Source organism: Felis catus, chromosome C2, assembly GCF_018350175.1.
Source record: "Felis catus isolate Fca126 chromosome C2, F.catus_Fca126_mat1.0, whole genome shotgun sequence".
In the NCBI taxonomy this organism is placed as follows: domain Eukaryota; kingdom Metazoa; phylum Chordata; class Mammalia; order Carnivora; family Felidae; genus Felis; species Felis catus.
The window spans coordinates 102,207,943-102,229,144 of record NC_058376.1 but is presented as its reverse complement, the minus strand read 5'-3'; the positions used below and the strand labels follow the sequence as shown (position 1 = coordinate 102,229,144).

At 33.8% G+C, this 21,202-nt stretch overlaps 1 long non-coding RNA gene across 1 annotated transcript in view; it reads left to right on the top strand.

Moving 5' to 3' along the window:
- The window catches only part of LOC123379809, a 52,164-nt gene extending 47,954 nt beyond the window's left edge, over positions 1-4,210 (top strand). The window contains exons 2-4 of the long non-coding RNA XR_006584678.1: positions 2,917-2,989; positions 3,970-4,039; positions 4,132-4,210. This is a non-coding gene — a long non-coding RNA (uncharacterized LOC123379809). The remainder of the gene's footprint in view (positions 1-2,916; positions 2,990-3,969; positions 4,040-4,131) is intronic.
- Positions 4,211-21,202: the final 16,992 nt, after the last annotated feature.

Below are 21,202 nucleotides of genomic sequence, written 5' to 3'. Positions count from 1 at the left end.
CTGACTCAGAAAACTGAAACAAACTAATTACTCACAATGAAATGGAATCAGTAATTAGGAAATTGCAAATGGGGTCCCTGGGTGGCTCAGTTGGTTAAGCATCAAACTCTTGATATCAGCTCAGGTCACGACATCACAGTTTGTGGGACTGAGCCCTGAGTCAGGACTCACTGACGTTGCAGAGCCTGCTTAGTATTACAAGTATACATTTAAAAAATAATATTAAGAAACTCCTAACAATCAAAAGCCCAGGACTAGATGGCTTCACAGGTGAATTCTACCATTTCAAGAAGAATTAATACCTGGTGTACCTGTGTGGCTCAGTTGGTTAAGCAACAGGCTGTTGATTTCAGCTCAGGTCATGATCTCATGGTTGTGAGACTGAGCCCTGCATCAGGCTCTGCCACTGCGTGTGGAGACTGCTTAACATTCTCTCTCTCCCTCTGCCCCTCCCAGACTCACTGTCTCAAAAAACAAACAAACAGGAAAAAAGTACATATTCTTATGAAACAATTCCAAATAATAGAAGAGAAAAGGAAACTTCCTAATTCATGCTACAAGTCCAGCATTATCCTGAAACCAAAAATAGACAAAGATACTACAAAACAAGAAAACTACAGGCCAATTATATAATGGAGATAGATGCAAAAATCCTCAGCAAAATATTAGCAAACCTAATCCAATAATACATTAAAAAATTATTCACCATGATCAAGTGAAATTTATTCCACAGTTGCATGGGTGGTTGAGTATTTACAAATCAATGTGATACAACACATTAATAAAAAAGAAATGATAAAAACCAAATAATCATCTCGATAGATGCAGAAAAAGCATTTGACAAAATACAGCATCCATGGATAAAAACTATTAATGCAAAATCAGAGGAAACTTATCTCAACATACTAAATGCCATATATGGAAAAAAAAAACAACAGCTAACCAAGTTCTCAATGGTAAAAAAAAAAAAAAAACAGAGAGCTATTCTTCTGAGCTCAGGAACAAGACAGAGATGCACACTCTCACCAGTTTTATTCAACATAGCGCTGAAAGCCCTAGCCACAGCAATTACAAGAAATAAAAGGCATCCAAAGTGTTAAGGAAAAAGTAAAACTTCACCTTTTGCTGTTGACATGATACAATATGTATAAAACCCTAAAAACTGCTCCAAAAAACTACTAAACTAATAAATGAATTCAGTAAAGCTGCAAGATACATTAATATACAGAAATCTGTTGCTTTTCTGTACAGTAATAATAAAGTAGCAAAAAGAGAAGTTAAGACAATAATCCCATTTATAATTGTACCAGAAAGAATAAAATGCCTAGGAGTAAACGTTTAAACTTTCAAAAACTAAATAGGCCACAAACTATGGTAAAGATATCCTAAACTCATGTATTGGAAGGACAAATATGGTTAAAGTGTCCATACTGTACAAAGCAATATACAGATTTAATATAATCCTTAAAGTTATGAGACCACAAAAAACCTTGAATACCCGAAGTCATTTTGAGGAAGATGAACAAAGCTGGAGGTGTCCCAATCCCAGATTTTAAGATACACTACAAAGCCATAGTAATCATAACAGTATGATACTAGCACAAAAATAGGCACATATATCAATGGCACATAATAGCCATAAATAAACCCAACATTTTATGGTCAATGTAATCTGTGACAAAAGAGGCAAAAAATACAATAGGGAACAGAATAGTCTCTTCAACAAATGGGCTAGGAAACCTGGACCACTTTCTCACACCATACATAAAAATAAACTCAACTTGGTATAAAGACCTAAATGTGAGACCTGAAACCATAAATCTCCTGGAAGAAAACAGGCAGTGATTTCTTTGACACGGCCATAGAAACATTTTTCTAGGTATGTCTCCCTAGGCAAAAAAACAAATTCAAAAATCAACCATTGAGACTGCACCAAGATAAAAAAAGTTTTGCACAGCAAAAAATGAAACAAAAAAATTAACAAAGTGAAAATATAACTTACTGAATAGAAAAATATATTTGCAAATGATATTTCATATAGAGTTAATATCCAGAATATATGAAGAACTTAGGTGACACCAAAAATATTCAATTAAAAATGAATAGACATTTTTCCAAAGAACACATCCATATGGCCAATATACAAATGAAAAAATGTTAAACATCACTAATCATCAGGGAAATGCAAATCAAAATAACCATAATATGTAACCTCACACTCACCAGAATGGCTAGAATCAAAAACATAAGAAATAACAAATGTTGGTGGGAATGCAAATTGGTAGGTGCTGTGGAAAACAGTTCGGAGGTTCCACAAATTTAAAAATAGGATTAACATATAATCCAGTAATTCCATTATGGTATTTACCCAAGGAAAATAAAAACACTGATTTGAAAAGACATATGCACCCCCCATGTTTATTGCAGCATTATTTACAATGGCCAAGATATGGAAGCAAGATTTCTATCAACAGATAGAGAAGATGTGGTATATACGGAATATTGAAATATTACTCAGCCCTGCAAGGAGATCTTTCCATTTGCAACAAAATTAATGGACCTAGAGGAAATAATGCTAAGTGAAGTATGCCAGAAAGACAGAAATTCCATACGATTTCACTCAAGTGTGGAATTTAAGAAACAAAAAAAAGAGAATAGACTTGGAATTACAAAGAACTGGTGGTTGCCAGAAAGGAGGTGTTGTGTGTGGTGGGGTTAGGGGTGTGTGAAATAGATAAAGGGATTAAGAGTACGTTTATGATAAACACTGAATAATGTGTAGTATTTTTAATAATTATATTATGCTTGAGTAAAAATTTTAAATATTTACTTTCAGACTGCCAGACACTGTAGCAATAAATCAAATTGATTTTCTAATAGCTTACTTCATAATTTAATGTCATCTTTTATACACAGACACCACTCCTGCTCTCACCTTGTTGGTTGGCCGTTCTTTCAGGAATTCTCTGTTGTACTCTCCATTGCAGTGGTGAGTCATTTTTGTTTTAAAATATATCCTGGAATTCTGTTAAAGCAATGATAACATTAATTGAATATTTATTATATATGCAGAAGTTAAGTGCCTTTCATATGAGTCTTTAATCTTTAGCCTTAAAAAATAATGAAGGAAGTATAGTTCATTATCCTTCAGAGGAAATTGAGATCAAGAGAAGCAGAGTTGCTAGGCATATGTGTTTAGCTAAGTGATACACAAGGAGGGTAAATATGTGCCTGTGTAGCCTCCCTGTTTTTCATCCATTCAATGTACCATATATTGATTGCCTGTTATGTGCCTCTCTTACTATTATGCATCCAAGAGTCTAGACAAATGTGGTTCCTTTCCCTGTGGAATTGACAGTGGCCGAGTGATGACAATTTTACTAAGGAGTAACAAGGAAAGAGTACACTATTGAAATCTGGACTGTGGAGCAGGGACAAATCTTTTCTTAAGTAGTACCTAATAAAAAGTTAAACTGTGATCTGAAAAGTCATTTATATTTAGCTAAGCAAACACTTATGAAAGACAGGAGTCACTGGACAATGCTTAAAAAATAAATTTTCAAAGTGAACCATGTTGAGTTTCATAAAATGAAACAAGGATAGTTGCCTGGGGCTCAGAGAAGCTGAAAGAATTTTGTTTTGTTTCCTCTCTCTTTTCAAAGACTCTTTGTATACTTTGTGTTTATGGTATTTAAAAAAAAGCTGAATATATGTCAGTATGTTTATTGAAAAAAATGATAAAATCATATTTAGCGCAAATAAAAATAAAATACATCTCTGATAGAGATAACCACCGTTAGCTCTTTGATGTTTCTCCTTTCTGATATCCTCTCTATGCAGGAATGTGAACATTTTTACAGAGAAAAAAATATGAACTCACAGATTGCTGTGAAGACTTTTCATTAATGTGATATTTTTAATTCTTTTCCATATGCATAAATTTTCATCTGCAAAATAACGCATGAATAGTATGGTACTATATAAGAATGGACAGATAGATCACTATGCTACTGTACGCAAACATCAGACTAAAGAAGAGGTAATTTATTTAAAAATTATTTTGAAACATTTCTTAATAACATGCAAAAACTCTATTTTAATCCTTAACTTTTTTTTTCATATACTCTACAGATCTCAACATGAATGACTATTTTGCCTAAATTTATACTCACAGACTTGGAGTAAGATGGAGGTATGAAATGAACATGAGCTTTCAAATGAGATTATTTGTAACATAAAAACAAATTGATCCCACTTAATAAATTACCAATAAGCTCTACTTCATGACTTCATTGGTATTATACAATATTTCAAGAGAAAATTACAAACATACTTGCAACACAGATAAAGCATTGATATATAAGCAGCTTGTGTAATGTGGGAAAATTTCCAACGCTCAATTGGAAAATCTGGTAAAATTCATGAGCAGAATAAAATTTTAAAACATACCTGACAATCTCACGCACACACCAAACAAAAAGAATCCTCAACTCTTCTGTAAAATTTCTTTTTATATTCCTGCTATATGACATCAAGCTCACTTCTGATGATGCTCTTTCTGTTGAAGCTCTCTTAAAAGGTGTAAGACGGGTGCACCTGCAGGGGTCAGTAGGTTAAGCCTCTGGTTCTTGATTTGGGTCAGGTCCTGATCTCACAGTTTGTGAGTTCAAGCTTGCATTAGGCTTGATATATCATTCATGATATTACATACAACCCTCTTTTCTGTATGCATAGACTAGCATTTAAGGCTCATATCGCCAACCATGATGTAGATTCACTCTCACTTTCTCAGGGACAGTTTCACCAGTTCTCTTACTCTGTAAGCAACATGGGGGAACATCTTTGAAAATATGTTTTGTTTCCTGTCAAATCTCCAAAGCCTATAATGGTATAGTACTTCGAACCTAGTGAGTACTAATGAGTGAAGATAAAATGAAAGAGAATGATATATCATTTTTACCAAATTTAAGGTACTATTTTTTAAGTTTATTTATTTGAGAGAGAGAACTTGTGCATGCAAGTGGGGGAGGGGCAGAGAGAATTCCAAACAGGTTCTTCACGGTCAGCACAGAGCCTGATGCAGGGCTGGAACCCACAAACCATGAGATCATGACCCAAACTAAAGACGTGTAACCAACTGAGCCACCTAGGTACCTCATAAGCTACTATTTAACCTGTCAGGCAGAATGAAGGGATTACTCACTGCCATGGTAGATAGGCATTTGAAATTAAATACTTTTCAAAAGCAGTCTGACAAAACAATCCTAGATTCACAGACTCAAAGCCTCAATATGGCAGTCTTACTGTTTATGGCCTCCTTTAAGTAACAAGGCAACTATTAATAAATATATAACAGATTTGTTTATGAAATGTCAATTTGAGGGAAAAAATTGAAAACAAAGCAAATATTTAGACCAAGTATGATGAGTCTACATGTTCATAAAATGTATGTGCTATTGCAGTCACATGCATAAAAAGCACTTCTATTTACTTTGGAAAATGTTTGGCATATGGCCACCTGGAATGCCACTCAAGGTGTGGCCCAATCTTTAACCTCTTCCTAGACGATTACTCCTATAATCCTCATATGAGAGAACTAGCCAAGAAGTTTTGAATATTTTTTTTATTATTAGCAGTCAAGTTCAATACACTAAATACATCTCTCAGCAACATTACCCCTCCCCAAAGTCATGTCTGATTGAAAATCTATGAGCCAGCCACCCAATACTAGGGTAGCCTAATGCCATCTCTTTGAGTGTAAGTGAGGGTAAGCAGGTGGTTTCTTGAGGAGATATGCAGGAAGTAAGGTCTGGTCTTAAAATTATTTCCCAATTAAAAAAGAATAGTTTATGTTTTTAATAATTACACTTATTTATGGCCATATATTAGACTGAAAAGTATCTCAAATGGAGTTTTGCTTTTATACCTATGCATATATAATACATATACTCACACAAAATGAAAGAATACAAGCCTCCAGAAAAAAAGATAATAAAGTCACTTACTTACTTGTGAAATCAGAGCTTCAGTATCTGCTTGCTTCACCTGCCGAAGAAAATACTTGGGCTTATACTTTATGGTTAACAAGACAGAACACTTTTGAAACATACTTCTCTAGTCACCCAACCTGTAAATTAAATACATCAGCAATGCAATTATTGCACTGTGCTCTTTTCACAGGTATAAATCACATACAAAAGAATTGCAGAACTGAGAAACAAAACTATAATTTGTATTTTACTGTTAACACCTGAAACTCCACATGTAAACCAGTGTTCTGAAGTTGCAAATAGGTTCCATGCCAACTATAATGAGGTAACTTCAGAACTAGAAAAGGAAATCAGACTAGAAAGCAGTGATATTTTATGGAACCATTCTCTTTCATAACTTGCTTTTTTCTGTGTTTTACATACCTTTAATAGAATAGCCACGCAATTTTTTTTTAAATAAAAATTTAGGAAAATAAAAAAAAATAAAAACTAGTGGAACAGTATTAGTTGGTTCTAAAACACCCACCAGAAAGTTATTATTAACAATATAATTATTTGTATACAATATATAAATTGTATATAATTGCACACATAGTATAATTATAGATGTACTATATGCTCAATGCAGAAAACACTTAAAGACAAAAAGTGAACATAACTCCTGTACAACTACCAAAAGTCAAGGACTTCATTTTATACATTTTTTTAACGTTTATTTATTTTTGAAACAGAGAGAGACAGAGCATGAATGGGGAGGGTCAGAGAGAGAGGGAGACACAGAATCTGAAACAGGCTCCAGGCTCTGAGCCATCAGCACAGAGCCTGACATGGGGCTTCAACTCACGAACTGCGAGATCATGACTGAAGTCGGAGGCTTAACCGACTGAGCCACCCAGGCGCCCCAAGGACTTCAACATTTTAACAACTTTTCTCAATTCAGGGATTCTACTTTTCCTTAGGATTTACCTAAAGAATGTTTTGATTGTAGGTTAATATTTTCTTTTACTTCCTCTTTCTCACTAACCTTGCCAGATCCTTCCTTGATCTTTTCAGAGTAATCCTTCTATTATTGAATTTATTGAATTGAATTTATTTTCATTTTATTTAACAATTTCTATTTTTACAGCCCTTTATGGTTGCATTTTTTACATATTGATCTACTTAACACTATGATAATTTTGTTTTAATAATAAAAGTATTCAGTTTTAAGAAAGTATTTTCAAGATAACTTGTGTTTGAATATTGACTTTTTTTACTTATATTTCCAACACATTTAGACCATAGTAGTTTTCTAAAACATGGTCTGAAAGTGGAACTTTGTATAATTAAAATAAATCAGGTTGCAAAGCATTTCCTAGACTTCAGATTTCAAATAGGATTCTCAGCTCTGGCTGCACAGAAGTACCTGGTGGGGAGAAAATATACCAGATAATAAGGCCCTGTATCTAGATTCTGTTTTAAGTTTCTTGTAATATATAATCAGGATTGAGGACTATTTAATTTAGGGTTACAGACTGAAATAAGAATATAGACAATATGATTTGGGCAAGTACAGCCCCAAAGTATAAACAGTGTGTCACAATTTTTAATTTGCTTTCTGATCCATAATTTAAGTAATTATTTTCCTATTTCCCAATTTTATAAATTTTATAAATTTAAAATGAGAATATAAAATAATTCATGTTACTTATAGAATACTTAAAAAATACAGAAAAACAACTTGTCCCTGGGTGTGGGCAAAATTTCCATCAAGTTAATTTTGCCACTCTTTAACTTTCAGGATTTTATTTTATGGTAAACCAAGTGTCCAAAACAGTCTTACCACTCTTTCTTACTTCAACTTATTATAGGATAAGTCTCTTCTTTGGTCTAGAAATAAGGAGAAAATCAGTGACCAACTGAAAAATCAACACTTATTTAATAGGGAAACTATTCTTTAATCTGGCTGGGCATAAAATTCAACTTTTAACAAAATAAAGATTCCCAGACTATATACCCAAGGTGCTGGATCAGTGGATCTGAGATAAATTTTTAAAGCCTTAACAGTGATTCCGATGTACATTCAAAAAGAAGAGCCACAGTAGCAAACAAATAAAAGCATTTGTTTATTATAAGTCATTTAAATCAGGAGCCTCTAGTGTAGTAAGTGGTCATTGGAGGCATGGCCAACTACTTTCTTTTTATAAAGTTTATAAAATTGCTCTATTTAAATTGATAAAACATACAATTGCATAATTTGCATAGTATGAATCCCAAATAAGCTTTATATCCTTGCTATTTACTAAAATTTGCCAAAGACCATGATGAATTAGCATATTGAATGTCTCCTGATTTTCTAGTTGTTAATCATTTTGTTGCTATTAGTGCTATTTGGTTTTAGATTCTTTTTACGTATCAAGTACTTCAGTTGAATATTGAGAAGTTGTCTTTAATTGGCTAGTTTCCATTTATTATCCTCAGTAGCAACCTCTTCTTTCAGTGATTTCTTTAGCCTTAAGAATTATTTTTATATGAGTACTTAATATGTCAAATAAAATTTAACAAACCTGTTGATTAAAATGGGATAATAAAGTCCCCTCCTATTGTAGTATTGCATGTATGTTTCCCCTTAGATCATTGAGATGAAAAACAATAAGAAAACATTTGCCTTAAGTGACACATTAGGTCACATAGACTTGAAATACACATGGTTTATCCTAAAGCAAAAGAACACACATTCTTCTCAAGTGCACACGAAGTATTCTAAAGGACACATTGCATTTTAGACCACAAAACAAGTCTCAATAAATTTCAGAACACTGAAATCATAATGGTATGATTTCATACAACAATGGTATGAAACTAGAAATCAATTACAAAAAGAAAATTGAAATACTGAATAGTATGTGGAGATTCAATAATATGCTACTGAATAATCATTGGGTCAAAGAAAAAAATGAAAAGAGAAATCAAAAATACCTTGACAGAAATGAAAATTAAAGTACAAGATACCAAAACTTATGCAGCAAAAGCAGTTCCAAGAGGGAAATTCATAGTGATAAATGCCTAAATCAAGGAACAAGATGACCAACAACCAAACTTTACACATTAGTTAACTGGAAAACACAAAGCCCAGTTAGTAGAAGAAAGAAAACAATAACGATTAGAGTCTAAATAAAATAGAGACTAAAAAGATTACAGAAAATAACAATGAAACTAGGAGCTGGTTCTTTGAAAAATTACCAAAATTTACCTACACTAAGAAAAACAAAGACTACTCAAATAATTAAAATCAAGTGAAGGAGGAGATGTTAGAATTCACAAAACAAATATAAAACATAAGAGACTACTATGAATAATTATGTCCTGACAAATTGGATAACATAGAAGAAATGGATAAATTCCTAGAAACACATAACCTGAATCTTGAAGAAATATAAAATGTGAACAGAATAATTACTAGTATGGAGATTGAATCAGAAGTCAAAATTCTTTCAACAAAACACCAAAACCAGACTGCTCTATGGTGATGAACGCTATCATTTTTTTTTGTTTGTTTTAATGCCAATCCTCAAACTCTTGCAAGAAAGTAAAAGAGGAGGGATTACCTTCAAACTCCTTTTACATGGCCAACTATACCCTGATCCCAAAATGAGAAAAAGAGTACATGAGAAAGAACATTACAAGCCAATATCCCAGTGAACATAGATATAAAAATATTCAACAAAATATTAGCAAACATTATCATCAAGATCGTAAGATCATACACCATCACAAGTGGGATTGGTTACAGAGGGGCAAGGATGGATCAACATAGGCACATCAATCAGTGTGAAACACCACACTGACAAAACAAAGGATACAAATCATCCAATTATTTCAAAACCAGAAAATGCATTTGTCAGAATTTAATATCAATTCATGATAAAAACTCTCAACAAAGTGAGTACAGTATGAGTATGATGATGTATTTCATCATAATAAAGACTATATATTACAAGCCCATAGCTAACATCATAGCAAAAAGCTGAAACTTTTCCTTTAAGCCTGGGACTAAGACAAGGATGCCTACTCTTAGCACTTTTATTCAACATAATATTGCAAGTCCTCTAGCTGCAGAAATCAGACAAGAAAAAAGGGAAAAGACATCCAAATTAGTAAAACAAATAAAACATTTGCAGATGACATGATTTTATGTCTAAAAAATTTAAACTGCACCAAAAACTAAATTAAAAAAATTAAGTAAACTCCATGGTGAATGTGGGGCTTGAACTCACAACCTTGAGATCAAGTCACAGGTTCTACTGACTGAACCAGCCAGGCACCCCCCCCCCCCAAAAATTCTTATAATAAACTAATTTGGTAAAGTTTCAGGAAACAAAATCAGTACTCGAAAATCTGTTACAATTTCATACACTATTTGAAAAATTAAGAAAATGTTCCCATTTACAATTGCATCAAAAAGAATACCTAGAAAAAGGATACAAAGATATTGATTTAATGGTATACATGCACCTTGAATTTTAGAGCAGTATTAACAACAATCAAATTATGGAAAGAGCTTAAATAGCGACTGATGAATGGATAAAGAAGACGTGGTTTATATCTGCAAAGGAATACTACTCAGCCATCATAAAGAATGAAATCATGCCATTGCAGTGATATGGATGAAACTAGAGTATATTATGCTAAGCAAAATAAGTCAGAGAAAGACAAATACCATATGGTTTCACTTATATGGGGAATTTAAGAAAGAAAAAAAAACATGAACATAGGGGAAGGGAGGAAAAAAAAGAGGAAGACAAATCATAAGAGACTCCCAATGATAGAGAACAAACAGGGTTGACATAGGGAGATTGGTGAGGGATGGGCTAATTGGATGATGGGTATTAAAGAAGGTACTTTTTTTTTAAATTTTTTTTTTCAACGTTTATTTTTGGGACAGAGAGAGACAGAGCATGAACGGGGGAGGGGCAGAGAGAGAGGGAGACACAGAATCGGAAACAGGCTCCAGGCTCTGAGCCATCAGCCCAGAGCCCGACGCGGGGCTCGAACTCACGGAGCGCGAGATCGTGACCTGGCTGAAGTCGGACACTTAACCGACTGCGCCACCCAGGCGCCCCTTAAAGAAGGTACTTGTGATGAGCACTGGTGTTATATCTGACGAAAAAGTCACTAAATTCTCCTTAACCAAATATGACTCTATAACTCACTGTAATTTAAATAAACACTTGAAACAAAAAAACAGCTAAAATAAAGGATTATAACAGTCTATGGGCAATTGTACACCAACAAATTGGACAATATAGAAGAAATGGATAAATTCCTAGAAACATACAACCTACCAAGACTGAATCATGAAGAAACAGAAAATCTAAATGGACCTGTTAATATTAAGGAGATTGAACAAGAAATCAAAACCCTCACAACAAACTAAAGTCCAAGATGAACAGCTTCACTGGTGAATACTACCATACATTCAAAAAATTAATACCAGTCCTTTTCTCACTCTTCCAAAAACAGAAGAAAACATGCTTCCAATTTCATTTTAGAAGGCTAGCATAACTGAAACCAAAACTACATGAGTATGTCATGAGAAAAGAAAATGACAAATATCCCTAACAAACATAAATACAAAAATCCTCAACAAAACATTGCCTAAACAAAGTCAACAATACATTAAAAGGTTTATACACCATGATCAAGTGTGATTTATTCCAGGGATTCAAGGATGATTTAATATCTAAAATCAATGTTATATACCGCACTAACAAAGATTAGCAATCATATGATCATCTCACTAGATTCAAAAAAAGCATTTGATAAAACTCAACATAATTTATAATAAAAAGTCTCAAAGAGGATATAGAAGAAGCATAATAAAGGCCATGTATAACAGCCCACAGCTAACATTATATACTCAATGGTAAAAACCTGAAAACTTTTCCTTTAAGATCAAGAACAAGATAAAAATTCCCTCTAATCACTTTTATTCAACATAATATTGGAAGTCCTGGCTAGAAAAATTAGGCAAGAAAAAAAAATTATTAAAACACATCCAAATAAGAAAGGAAGAAGCAAAACCGTCACTATTTGCAGATGGCATGATTTTACATATAGAAAACCCTAAACACTGAAACAATTCTGAATTCATTTATTCTGAATTCTCTTATTCTAAAAGTTGAAAGATAAAATCAATATACAAAAATTTGTTAGTTTTATACACTAATAACAAACGATCAGAAAGAGAAATTAAGGGGAGTTGGTGTAAGTTGTGATCTAAGATCTTGAACTCGTTCTCTTCCCCAGATACAACAAACATATAACTACATATGGAATAATTTCCACTAAGGCCAAAAAATTGGATAAACAGAGCCTCTCCAAAAGACAAAAGGACAACACTAAAACAGGTAAGAGAGACAGACATACCTTGTTGCTGAAAATCCACATAGACCCACATATCTGGAGGGATCTCAGAACTATGGAACTTTTCCCTGAGGAGTGAGGGGTTTATCCTCCATACCAGGTACCCTAACCTTTAGATCCTGCTTGAAAGATGATCCCCCTAGATGCTAGGCTTTGAAAACCAACAGGAATATCCAAGATAACCATAAATCTATATGGAATAAAGAAATACCTCTTAAAGAGCCCTTGTGCATATTTGCTCACCTCAGGACCCTGTGTAAAACCACTAATTTGAAACGCACCCAGGCCGCATGTGAAAGAGACCAACTTACTAATCTTAAAAAAACTAAGGAAGAGGAAGAAAGCAGGGATGGAGACACTGATTGGTCCCCTATTTGTGACTTCATTCTACCCTGTGAAGGCCAATGTTCACCATTTAGGAACTATTCCTTTAAACTGCTAGGGTTGGAATATGCACCCAGCTAAGAACCCCACCCATCCCCACGGCACAACCAGATGTTGTAGCCAGGATTGAACAGAACTGCCAGTTCCTGCTCATTTCAGTCTGGATGAGCATCAGAACCACTGACTTCTATGCTCTACTGTAGCTGCATGCTACAGTCAGGCCAATTGAGAGCCCCCCCCCCCCTATAACTTTGCTGCATTGCAGCCACACATGGCAGTTGAGCTAAGCACCAGCCCTGCTTACTCCCGTGTCTCAGCACAAATGCATTGCAGCCAGAGAGGGCATCAGCCCCACCCGCACCTATACCTCAGATGCAGCCCAAGCAAAGCAAGTAGGCTTTGAGAGCCTAGCTCTGGTTATTAAAGGTTATTTTGCTACTGGGCTCCATTTTGCATCTCCTATAGAAGACTGTCCCTTCAAGAATAGGATAGGTAGTTGATTTGCTAATACATAAGAACACACACACAGAGACAAAATGGGGAGACAGTAATATGTTCCAAATTACAGAATAATGCAACACATCACAAAAAAGACATTAATGAGATGAGGATCAGCAATCTACCTGATGAATTCAAAATAACAGTAATAAAGTTGCTCACTCATAGGTATGGAAGATCGTGGAGTAGAAGGATCCCTAGCTTAACTCCCACAGACACATCAAATCTACGGCTATATATAATGCCTTTCATTCTGAAAGTAACAGAAAATTAGCAGACTATGGATACCACAACTATGGATACCTAAAAAAAATCAAGAGGTGTAGGAGGGCCAGGGATGTGGTTTAGACTGAACTTCTGGCATGGTGACCCACAAGTGAGAATGTTCACGGGTAAAGAGATACACCCTGAGGACCAAGGGGATCAGAACCCACATTGGGCACCCCTGGCCTTAGGTACCTGTACTGGGAAGATGCGCTCTTAATGACTTGCTTTGAAAAACAGAAGGACTTAACTACAGGAGAGCTGGAGGGCTATAGGAAACCAAGACTTTATTCTTAAAGGGCCAGACTACTATACCACTTTGTCAGAGACCCTGCACAGTGGCAGCAGTTTGCAAAACATCTGGGTTATGGCTAGAGAAAATTTGTTGACTGACTTGAGGACATGTGCCTATGGGAAGTGATCTGCAAAAGCTTTCTCCAAGAACAAAACAAAATGTCAGAAAAACAACTAAACAAAGTAAAAAATCTATCTGTTAAAGAGCTAAAAGTAATTATCATAAAGATGTTCACTGGACTTGAAAGAAGAGGGGATGTTGGAAGTCCTAGTCTCAGCAATCAGACAACAAAAAGAAATAAAAGGCATCCAAATCAGCAAGGAAGAAGTCAAACTTTCACTCTTGGCAGATGACATGATACTCTATGCGGAAAACCTGAAAGTCTCCACCAAAAAAAAAAAAAACAAAAAAAAAAAAAAAACAAAAAAAACTGCTAGAACTGATCCATGAATTCAGCAAAGTTGCAGTACATAAAATCAATGTACAGAAATTGGTTTCACTTCTATACACCAATAATGAAGCAGCAGAAAGAGATATCAAGGGATCGATCCCATTTGCAATTGCACTAAAAACCGTAAAATACCTAGGAATAAACCTAATGAAAGAGGCAAAAGATCTGTATGCTGAAAACTATAAAAAGCTTATGAAAAAAATTGAAGAAGATGCAAAGGAACAGAAAAACAGTCCATGCTCACACATTGGAAGAACAAATATTGTTACAATGCTGATACTACCCAAAGCAATCTACACATTCAATGCAATCCCTATCAAAATAACACTGGCATTTTCCACAGAGCTAGAACAAAAAAAAAAATCTTAAAATTTGTATGGAACCACAAAAGACCCTGAATAGTCAAAGCAATTCTGAAAAAGAAAACCAAAGCTGGAGGCATCGCAATTTTGGACTTCAAGCTGTAATCATCAACCCAGAAATGGACTCACAAATATATGGCTAACTCATCTTCAATAAAGCAGGAAAGAGTATTTAATGGAAAAAAGATAGTTTTTTCAGTAAATTATGTTGGGAAAACTGGACAGCAACATGCAGAAGAATGAAACTTAACCACTTTCTTTCATCATACACAAAAATTAACTCAAGATGGATAAAAGACGAAAATATAAGACAGGAAACTATCACAGAGAAAATAGGCAGCAACCTGACATTGGCTGCAGCAACTTCTTACTAGACATGTCTCTAGAGGCAAGGGAAACTAAAGCAAAAGTTAACTCTTGGGACCACATCAAAATAAAAAAAACTTCTGCACAGTTAAGGAAACAAACAATAAAACCAAAAGACAACTCAAGAATGGGAGAAGATATTTTCAAATGACATATCGGATAAAGGACTAGTATCCAAAATCTGTAAAGAATTTATCAAACTCTACACCCAAGAAATAAATAATCCAGTGAATAAATGAGCAAAAGACATGAACAGACACTTTTCCAAAGACAATATCTAGATGGGGGCATCTGGGTGGCTCAGTCGATTAGGCATTTGACTTTGGCTCTGGTCATGGTCTTATGGTTTGTGGGTTTGAGCCTTGCATGGCTAGAGCCTGCTTTGGATTCTATGTCTCCGTCTCTCTCTCTGCCCCTCCCCCATTCATGCTCTCTCAAAAATAAAACGTTAAAAAAGTTTAAAAAAAAGATATTTAGATGGCTACCAGACACATGCAACGATGCTCAATATCATTCATCATCAGAGAAATACAAATCCATATCACAATGAGATACCACCTCACACCTGTCAGAATGGCTAAAATTAACAACTTAGGAAACAACGAATATTGGCAAGGATGCAGAGAAAGGAGAACACTTTTGCACTGCTGGTGGGAATTCAAACTGGTGCAGCCACTCTGGAAAACAGTATGCAGGTTCCTCAAAAAAATTAAAAATAGAACTACCCTATGACCCAGCAATTGCACTACTAGGTATTTATCCAAAGGATACAAAAATGCTGATTTAAAGGAGTAGATGCACCCCAATGTTTATAGCAACACTATCAACAATAGCCAAATTATGGAAAGAACCTAAATGTCCATTGACTGATGAATACACACACACACACACACACACACACACACACACACAGTGGAATATTACTCAGCAATCAAAATAATAAAATCTTGCCATTTGCAACAACGTGGATGGAACTAGAATGTATTATGCTCAGTGAAATAAGTCATCAGGCAGAGATTGATAAATATCATATGATTTCTCCCATATATGGAATTTAAGAAACAAAACAGATGAATATAGAGGAAGGAAAGGAAAAATAATATAAAAAGAGAGGAGGAGGCAAACCATAGGAGACTCAAATACAGAGAACAAACTGAGGGTTGCTGGAGGGATGTTGCATGGAGGATGGGCTAAATGGGTGATGGGCATTAAGGAGGGCACTTGCTGGGATCAGTACTGGGTGTTATATGTAAGTGATGAATCACTAAATTCTCCTGAAACTATTTTTTACATTATATGTTAACTAACTTGGATTTAAATAAAATTTTAAAAAGGAAGAATGGATGTACTCAAGTGACAAATTTAACAAGAAAATAGAAAATGTAAAAATCTCTCAGAGCTAAAAATACAATAAGTAAAATAAAAAAAAGTAGAGGGAATAAACAGAAAAGAAAACAGAAAACAGAGAAAGAGACAGTTTAACAGACTTCTTGGCCACAATCAAGTGTATTAACATTTACATTATGGGAAAGTGCCAAAAAGAGAAGAGAGAAAGAGGCAGAAAACTTATTTGAAGAAATAATAGCTGAAAACGTCCCAAACCTGGGGAAGGAAAGAGATATCCAGGTCTTGGAGTCACAGAGAATACCAAATAAGATGAATAGAAGGACGTCTACAACAAGACACATAGTAATTAAAATGTGAAAAAATTAAAGATGAAGAGAATCTTAAAAACCAGAGAAAAAACACATTTACACAGAAAATAAATCCTAAAGTCTAGCAGTTGATTTTTAGCAGAAACTATGCAAGTCAGAAGGGAGTAGCATGATAATATTCAAAGTGCTGAGAGGAAAAAATCACCAATCAAGAATAGTTATACTACAAGGTTAACATTCAGAAATGAAGGTGAGTGAAATAGTTTCCCAAACAAAGGTTAAGGGAATTAATCATACTAAACTTTCTTACGAGAAATATTAAAAGAATGTCTTTAAGTGGAAAAGTTTGTAAAGAAGGCAATTATAAAAGGAAAAAAAATACACTGGGAAAAGTAAACACATAGTAAATGTAGTATCTCAATCACTAATATGAATATTGAAAGACAAGAGTAGTAAACTCAAATCTATAAAAGCTACTTAAGAAACTTACAAATTAAAATGATGTAAAATACGAAATCATATACATAAGACATAGAGGAATGTAAAAATGTAGTATTTTTGCAATGTGTTTGAACTTAAGCAATCATTGACTTAACATAGACTCCTAAATACATAGAATATTACATATTTACTTCCTGATAATCACAACAGTAACCTGTAATATGTACAAAAGATAAAGGAATCTAATAAAATCGTTAAATCACAAGGGAATAGAACAAAAAAGAACTACAAAAATCAAGAATATGAAAATTAACTAAATGGCAATAAGCACATACCTACATACCTAGCAATAATTATTGTAAATGTAAATTAACTAAATCAGAAGTTATACGGTGACTGAATGGATACAAAAAAGACCCATCTACATGCTGCCTAGAAGAGATCCACATCAGACTCAAAGACACATAGACTGAAAGTGAAGGGATGGCAAAAGATATTCCATGTAAATGGAAGCAAAAATAAAAGGGCAGTAGTAATACTTGTATCAGAAAAACTAGACTTTAAAACCAAGACTATAACAAGTGACAGAGAAGGACATAATGATTAAGAGATCAATCCAAAAAGAGTATATAACAATTTTAAATATTTAGCACCAAACATAATAGCATTTAAATATATAATATAAAATATATAATATATATAATATATATTAACAGACATAAAGGAAGAAACTGACAGTAATACAATGATAGTAAAGGACTTTATCACTGCACTTACATCAATAGATTATCTAGACAGAAAATCAATAAGGAAACAAAGACTTTTAATGGCATATTAGACCAGATGGATTTAACAGATAAGCATTCCATCCAAAAACAGCAGCAAATATTCCTTTCAAATGCTATTGGAACATTCTCCAAGAAAATTCACATGTTAAGACACAAGTCTCAATAAATTTAAGACGACCAATCATATCAAGCAATTTTCCTGACCACAATGGTATGAAATGGGAAATGAATCATAAGAAAATACAGAAAGAACACCAATAAATGGAGGCTAAACAACATTCTACTAAACAATAAATGAGTTAACCAAGAAGTCAAAGATAAAATTCAAACAAACAAACATAGAGAGCTACAGGAGTGTCTCTGTTGGCTGAGCAGACTTCGATTCAGGTCATGATCTCACAGTTCATGGGTTCAAGCTTCATGTCAGGCTTTGTGCTGACAGAGTGGAGCCTGTTTGGAATTGTCTGTCTCTGTCTCTCTCTGCCCCTCCCCCCACTTGCATGCACTCTCTCTCACAAAGAAACATTAAAAAAATTTAAAATTAAAAAAAAACATGGAGACAAACTAAAATGAAAAAACAAGGATTCAACAACTTTGGGATGCAGCAAAAGCAATTCTAAGAGGGAAGTTTAAAGCAATACAAACTTACTGCAAGAAAGAAGAAAAGTCTCAATCTACTCTTACACCCAAAGGAACATAAAAAAGAAGAAATTCCAAATTGAATGGAATGAAGAAAATAAAAATAACATTAGAGTGGAAATAAAAAAATATAAACCAGAAAAATAGGAAAAACAATCAATAAAACTAAGAACCAGGTCTTTAAAAAGATAATCAAAATTTATAAACTTTTAGCAAGACTCGTCAAAAGAGAGAGGGAGAGAGGACTCATATATATGAAATCGGAAATGAAAGAGAAGTTACAAAGAACACCACAGGAATACAAAGGATTTTAAGAGACTAATATAAAAATTATATACCAAAAAATTAACCTAGAAGAAATGGATTAATTCTTGGAAACATACTATCATCCAATAATGAATTAGGAAGAAATAGAAAATCTGACCACAATGATCACTAGTAGTGAAACTGAACTGGTAACAAAAAGTTCCCAACAAACCAAAGTCCAGCACCAGATGGCTTCACAGGTAAATTCTACAAAAAAATTTAAAGACAAGTTAATACCTATACTTTTCACACTATTCAAAAAAAAAAATAGAAAAGGAAGGAATGATTCCAAATATATTCTATGAGGCCAGCATTTTTCTGATACCAAAACCAAACAATACAAAAGCAATTAAAGACCCAATATCAGAGATGAACATAGATGCAAAAGTCCTCAATATATTAGCAAACTGAATTGAACATTACATTAAAAGGATAATTCACCACAAACAAGTAGGGTTTAATACAAGGGGTTAAAAATCATACAAAACCAAAAAGCAAAAACAAATTATTATGCTAAATGTAATAAGTCAAACAGAAAAATACTACATGATCTCACTTATATGTGAAATCTAAAAAAGAAGCAAAACAAACAACCCAAAAACTGAGATCAAAAAAAACAGATTGATGGTTGCCAGAGGTGGGGGTTTAGGAATGAGGAAAAATGGGTGAGGGGGTCAAAAGTTACATATGTCTGGTTATAAAATAAATGAGTCATGAGGATGTAATGTATAGCAAGGTGATTACAGTTAATACTGTACTGCATATTTGAAAATTGCTAGAATAGCTCTTAAAGTTATAAGAAAAAATATAACTATATAAAGTGATGAATGTTAACTAGACATTGTGGTGACCATTTCACAATGCATACAAATATAAAATAATTATGTCAACTATAGTTCAAATTTAAAAAGTTATATTGTAAATTCCTGAATAAATATTCCTTTAAAACATAAAATATTGCCTTTCAGAATGAAACTCAATATTTTCTGTCTCCCTTTTCCCATATTGCAAGGATTTGGATATTACAGTGTTCATCCTCATAGCTGGGCTAATCAGGCACTATCACTACACTTACTAGGAGTTGAAATTTTACTAATAAAAAATTTGTATGTTTATCTATCTAAAATATCCTTTGAAAATTATTTATCCTATGCCTAGTCCAAAATGAAAGTCTTGTTTCTATTTGCATTGGAATGAATCAAATTTTATCTCTCAGGTTTAAAATGCTGGAGAGTTAACAAATTGAAAATGCATAGTGCAGACACAATAATCTAGCGTGAGGTTAAGTTTTAACATGCAGAACAAACTGTTTGTAATTTTATTTCTTTTATATTTTTTAATTAAAAAAATTCAAGTATTCAGTTTGAGAGAGAGAGCAAACACAAGGTGAGGAGGGGCAGAGAGAAGGAGAGACAGAATCCCAAGCAGGCTCCACGCCATCAGTGCAGAACCCAATGTGGGGCTCAAACTCACAAAATGTGAGATCATGACCTGAGTCGAGATCAAGAGTTGGACGCTTAACCAACTGAGCCACCTAGGCAACCCCAGTACAAACTTTTATTGCCACTTATATGCAATTGGTTACAATTTTTCCCAAGTACAATTATAAACATTAATGAATGTTAGGTAATGTGTAGAAAAGTATGTGCATATTTACACAATTTTTTCAGTACTTTCAAACTGATTATATATCCATTATAGCTATAAATCTAACCTTTCATTTATCCTGATTCAATAATCATGTTTTTACTCCTATTTGCCATAAAATTTTTATTTTTTTTTAATTTTAACAAATGATTTTAGGGGAATTTTTAAATCTCATGCAGTATAGAAGAATGACACAGTATCAGTATTGTTTGCAACTAGTTTAACAAACATATTTTACCACCTAAATTAATGTAGGAAGTATCAAAGATCGACAGCAATAGAGTTTTTCTTACCCCTCTACTCAATCTTCTCCCTAACCTCCTACCTCCATTTCCTTGTTTTTGTTTGTTTGTTTCTTTTAAGATAACTGATCAGCTCTGTGACTACTAGAGACAGGGGTGTAGGAGATGGGGAAAGTGCATGAAGGTGGCCAGTATGTTGTAACTTCCAGTTATAAAATAAGTACTAGGGCTGCAATATACAATGTGATGATTATAGTTAACACTACTTTATGGTATATTTCAACCTTGCTGAGAGTAGATCCTCAAAGTTCTCATCACAAGGAAAAAAACAGGTTTGGTTTTCTTTTTTGATACCTTTGAGATGATGGATGCTAACTAAATTTGCAGTGGTGATCATTTCACAGTATGTATGTCAAGTCAGTATGCTGCACACCTTAAAATTATAAAGTGTTATATATCAATTATGTCT